We start from the raw sequence: 6114 nt of genomic DNA, 5'->3' as shown, positions 1-6114 counted from the left end.
TCTCCTATCTCCATCATCAGAATGAAAGGTAAAATACAATCCCCCTGTCTATTCCACAGCCTTTCTGCCCACTGGGAGATGAAGTCTTTGCCCATTCCTTTTTGTGCTTCCCAATTGCCTTACCCAGACTGGGAAAAGATACTATGGTTCAGTTAGACACCTAACTCCTTTAACACCGCAGGCTTCCTCTCTCAGGCTCTTGGAAAAACTTAACTGAGACTTTACATAAAACCTTTATCTAGAGAAAACCTTTATCTAGGCCTGGAGTCCTAACTCTATGATTTTAGCAAGAAAGTAAAAAAACAAGATAGAAGGAACCAGTATGTAGGAGAGAGAGAGATGTAAAGAAAGTTAAAGATATTAGAATGTATTTTTGGTAAAGAAAGTTAAAAAGAAAGAGAATAATTTTATATGGAAAGGAAACTTGTATGAAAATTTTTGTCCTAAAAATAACTGGTGGTTTAAGAAAGAAAATTTGGGACAAAATCACAAAGTCCAAGCATGTGGAAGATAGTCCGTGTAAGTCGAGATAAGGTTCGTGGAGGAGAATTTATGAAAGAATTTTGTATGTGATTAAGTTGGCTATAATGAAAGGTGAATCTCTGGTTAAAACAACAAAGTTCTCTGTTCTCAATTTACAAGACTTATATATGAAGCCTTTTGGATTTCTGTTCTTACACACATGTTTAAACTGACAAAATACATCAAAGGTTCAGGACTCAAAGGGTCAATCTGCTACTATAGAGTTAAAATGCAAAGCTTGTTAAAAGCTCAATCTGTGTTTTGCCTGCTAAAGCTGCAGTTGCTAAATTACTAGCATTGAAATAAAGCTCACTGAACTATGTTTTGTGATAAATTCAAGGCCTACTGGGAACAGCCATGTACCCGTTTGAAACTGAAGAAAAAAAGAAGTAAAAAGAGCTCTTGCAGGTTTTGGGATTCCTGTCCTGCCTCTACTCTCACTTTTAAAACCATCCATTTTCAGCCGCCTCCCCCTTTGTAACCCAACTGAACTGTCAACTCAGAGAGGGGCATCTGGACTTCCATATCCAGCAGGAAGCAACTACAGAAGATGAGACCTTCACCCATTGTTGAGGGTTAGGGTTGAGACATGAGAACCCCAGGAGTGGGACAGGACTTTGCCAAAGAGCAACCAGTGGACATGGCAGTTCACTGAGCAAAAGCTGCTCGACCTTGAGGGGGACATTCCACCGATCAGGGATGTCTGCAAATGGACCCCGCCTTGAAGCCTGAGGGCTACAGCCTGGATGTCTGTGAATGGACCGGGCTTGTAATATGAAGGCAGAGAGAATGATCAAACGATATCAGCCCAGCAGATAAGAGCAGTTTGCTATTCTAAACCTGAGGCAATGTTCCTCTCTCTCTCCTGAGTTCATGTCTCAGTACGTGAGGAACTAGATAAAGTAGAAAGAAGTATTTGGTCTCTTTGTTCCCGTTTAGATTATATGCCCTATTGCTAACCCACGAGCTTTTCACATGAAATCATTGTAATCCATAACATGAAAAAGAGAATAAAAACAGGTGCTAGACTTCAGTCGGTACTACCTGGCTCACGGGAATGCTGGTGGTCCCCTGACCTCCCCACACCCTTTCACCTTACTTTTTGTGTCTGTATCTTTGTCTCTCCCATCTCTTACAATGCACACTGCCCAGGGACCGGGTTATATCGGGGGCATCGCAAACCCCTGATACACTCATATTCCTAAGATTTTGAGCTCATTAAATAGAATTTTTTTTACCAAAGAGAGGGGGAAATGAAAGGTGATCTTAACTAATAACCTATCTCACAGGGGAAAATAAACTATCAAACATAAAGGTAAGAGAAGTTAACTCACCACAACACTATACCTATGTCTTTCCCCAATGACCCATCTAAGGTAAGCATTGTAAAAGCCAAGGATTTAAGGCAAACAGTTGCAATAGAAACTGGGTATAAAAATGAAAATGCTTGGTTAAAATGGATCAAATATTTTGTCTGCACCCTCAATAAGAGTGATTGTTACGCCTGTGCGACAGGAAGACCGGAGACCCAAACAGTTCCCTTTCCACTTGGATGGTCTGTAGATCCTACGGGCATGCACTGGATGGTAGCTCTCTTCCAGGAGACCATGGCATGGGGAAATCAATTGTGCAAAACCCTATCATTGCTTTTCCCTGACATGAGAGGTCTTGTGGGTCAGCCCCCGAGGACTGTGAGGCCACCAGCCTCTGATGTCATCTTCACCTTGTATCTCTCTAGTCAGGAGGAGTAGGCGGCGTGTCTGGGAAACACAACAGGGTGCAATGAAACCGTGGCCTTCAAGAAGCTACAGAATCGGCCGGGCGCGGTGGCTCACGCCTGTAATCCCAGCACTCTGGGAGGCCGAGGCGGGTGGATTGTTTGAGCTCAGGAGTTCGAGACCAGCCTGAGCAAGAGCGAGACCCCGTCTCTACTAAAAATAGAAAGAAATTATATGGACAGCTATAAATATATATAGAAAAAATTAGCCGGGCATGGTGGCGCATGCCTGTAGTCCCAGCTACTCGGGAGGCTGAGGCAGGAGGATCGCTTGAGCCCAGGAGTTTGAGGTTGCCGTGAGCTAGGCTGACGCCACGGCACTCACTCTAGCCCAGGCAACAGAGCGAGACTCTGTCTCAAAAAAAAAAAAAAAAAAAAAGAAGCTACAGAATCAGTCTGCCCTCTCCATACCCTGAGAAGACATCTGGTGGTACTGTAAAGACTATTTCAGGTCCTACCGAAAAGCTGGGGTGGCACCTGCGCTTTGGTGCAATTGGCCATCCCTTTTACCCTGGCGTTCCATCGACTCCCAGTTGAGGAAAGGGGACATCAGACAAAAAGAGAAATAAATGCTGCCAGAGGATCTTTTGATCCCATATTTTTATTGATACTATTGGAGTCTCCCGAGGATTACCAAATGAATCCAAACTAGAAATCAAATAGCCACTGAATTTGAATCTTTATTCTTCTGGTGGTCCACTGTAAATAAAAATGTAGACTGGATCAGCTACATATACTATAATCAACAAAAATTTGTCAATTATACCAGGGATGCCATCAAAAGTATAGCCAAACAACTAGGGCCCCCTACCCCTTCCACCACAATTATGAGCTTTCTGAGGCCCTCACCAGAAGCAGATGCTGGTGCCATGCTTCTTGTACAGCCTGCAGAACCATAAGCCAAATAAACATCTTTTCTTTATAAATTACCCAGCCTCAGGTATTCCTTTATAGCAATACAAAACAGACTAAGACAGGTATTGCTATAAAGATACCTGAAAATGTGAAAGAGACTTTGGAATTAGGTAATGGGCAGAGGCTGGAAGAGTATGGAGGGGGAAGAAGAAGACAGGAAGATTAGGGAAACTTTGAAACTCCTTAGAAACTGGTTAAGTGGTTATAACCAAAATGCTGATAGAAATATGCACAGCAAAGGGCAGGCTGACCAGGTTTCAGATGGAAATAAGGAACTGGAAACTGGAGCAAAGGCCACCCTTGTTACGCCTTAGCAAATCACTTGGCTGCATTATGTCCATGCCCTAGGACTTTGTGGACAGCTGAACTTAAGAGTGATAACCTAGGGTACCTGGTAGAAGAAATTTCTAAGCAGCAAAACATATAAGAAGTGGTACAACGGCTTCTACAGCCTGTGATCAGATATGGGAGCAAAGGTATGACCTAAAGTTGCAACTTAAAAATAAAATGAAAACAAAGAAAAAAATTTGAAAAATCCCCAGCCTGGCCATGTGATAGAGGAAGAAAGAGAGTTTTCAGGCAAGGAATCCAAGCAGACTGCAAGCAACTACTTGCTAGAGAGAGTAGCGTGATTAAAAGGGAGCCAGGTGCCAATAATCAAGGCAACGGGGAAAAGTCCCCAAAGGCATTTCAGAAATCTTCCAGGCCACCCCTCCCATCACACGCTCAGAGGTTTAGGAGGACAGAATGGTTTCAGGGCCCATTACCCAGGGATCAGAATGCTGCTCCCCAAATCCTGGACACTCTGGCTCTAGCCTTGGCTCAAAGGGCCCCAGATACAGCTTGGGCAGCTGCTTTAGATGGCGCAAGCCGTAAGCCTTGGCAGCTTCCATATGGTGTTCAGTCTGTAAGTATACAGAATGCAAGGTTGATGGAGGCTTGGCAGCTTCCGCCTAGATTCCAGAGGATATATTGGGAAGCCTGGGTGCCTAGGCAGAAACCTGCCACAGAGGAGGCCCCACAGAGGACTGTACTGCCAAAGGGAAATGTGGGGGTGGAATCTCCACACAGTCTCCCCTGGGGCACTGCCTAGTGGAGCTATGGGAAGGGGCTGCTGCCCTCCAGACACCAGAATGGTAGGGCCACTGGTAAGGTGCACCTGTCAGGTGTGGGGACCAGATGTCAGGTTCTTGGTTCTCAGTACCAAAGAATGGTCACTGGTACTGAGTAAACAGAGTAAATGAGCAGATCAAACAGATGCAAGCAGGCAAAGTGCCAAAGTTTATTAAAGCATAGAACGTTTCCAGAGAAGGAACGGCTCAACTCTCACCAGTAGAGGAGACCCTGAGTTTAACAAGATTTTCCCTTTTATGCGGATTCCCTAATTTTATGTTAAGTGAGGGGTGGAATATTCATGATTTTTCCTGGCAAGGGGTGGAGAATTCCGGGAACTGGGAACCCTCCCCATTTTTAACTTTGTAAGGCAATTTCTGGGGGTTGCTATGGTATTTGTAAACTGTCATGGCACTGGTGGGTGTGATTTTTACTATGTTAATGAGGGTAGTTCATTTAAGGACACTTTTACCTCAACTGTGGACATGCTCCAAGGACCCTCTTGTGTGGCCTTGATCATATCTCCACTTTGTGGCCTTTCTACCTCTTTCTGGTTGGTCAGTCCTTGGAGGCCCCTATGTAGACCAAACATCTGTTCAGTCCTTAGAAGCCCCCTCTGGTCAATTTGTTCCTCCTATTGCAGACAAAGCATCTCTTAGTGCCATCTGCTCCTTTTCCTCCTTATCCTTACTTAACACACCCTCAGCCTGGAAAAGCTGCAGGCATTTGACTCCAACCTGTGAAAGCAGCCCCTGAGAGCAGCCATGTGGGCTGTGCCCAGCAAAGCCATGGGGACAGGGCTGCCCAAGCCTTCAGGGGCCTAACCCACATTCCAGTGTGCCCAGGATGTGGTACCTAGAATCAAGGGAGATCATTCTGGAGCTTTAAGATTTAACGTCTGCCCTGCTAGGTTTCAGACTTGTGTGGGGCCTGTTATCCCTAACTTTTGGCCAATTTCTTCCTTTTGGAATGGGAATGTTTACCTGATGTCTGTTCCACCACTGTAACTTGCAAATTTGTCTTACAGGCTCCTAGGTGGCAGGAACTTGTAAGTTCAGATGAGACTTTTGACTTTGAACATTTGAGTTGATGCAGGGAAGAGTTAAGAGTAAAACTTTTGGGAACTACTGGAAAGGGGTGATTCTATTTTGCAATGTGAGAAAGCCATGAGATTTGGGGAGCCAGAAGCAGAGTGATATAGTTTGAATATTTGTCTCCTCCAAATCTCATGTTGAAATTTGATCCCAATGTTGAAGATGAAGCTTAGTGGGAGGTGTTTGGGTCATGGGGGCAGATCCCTCATGAATATTAATACACCAGTCATTCCCATGTACTTTTAACAACAGGAAATACTTATTAAGCATATACTATGAGCCAGGTATTGAAAACACAGTGATGACTAAGTCTTCAGGTGAACACCATTAAGATATATGTCTTAGCAACATTAATGTAAAAATACTGCAAGTTATGGACATCTGAATCGTAAGTAGTCAAACCATAATTCAAATCTCTTTTAATTCTCACCAAAGCCTGTTAGAAAGTTCAGAGGTGGTCAGTAACTATTACAAGCTTCTAGAGCTAATTTATAGTTGAACCAAAACTTGAACCTAGGTTTTTGAGTAAACCAGAGTTGTTTTAATTATCCCGTGCTGCTTAAACTGAGAAAATAGACTGTGAACCCTTAGGATTTTAAAGAATAACTCCCAATTCTCACTTTCCAACAGATTCCAATTTTCTGCAAAGTTGCAGCCTGATGTATGTGTGGTTTAACTTTAATAAACAGAAAC

The sequence above is a fragment of the Lemur catta genome, chromosome 2 (assembly GCF_020740605.2).
Source record: "Lemur catta isolate mLemCat1 chromosome 2, mLemCat1.pri, whole genome shotgun sequence".
NCBI lineage: Eukaryota > Metazoa > Chordata > Mammalia > Primates > Lemuridae > Lemur > Lemur catta.
This window is presented reverse-complemented; position numbering follows the sequence as displayed.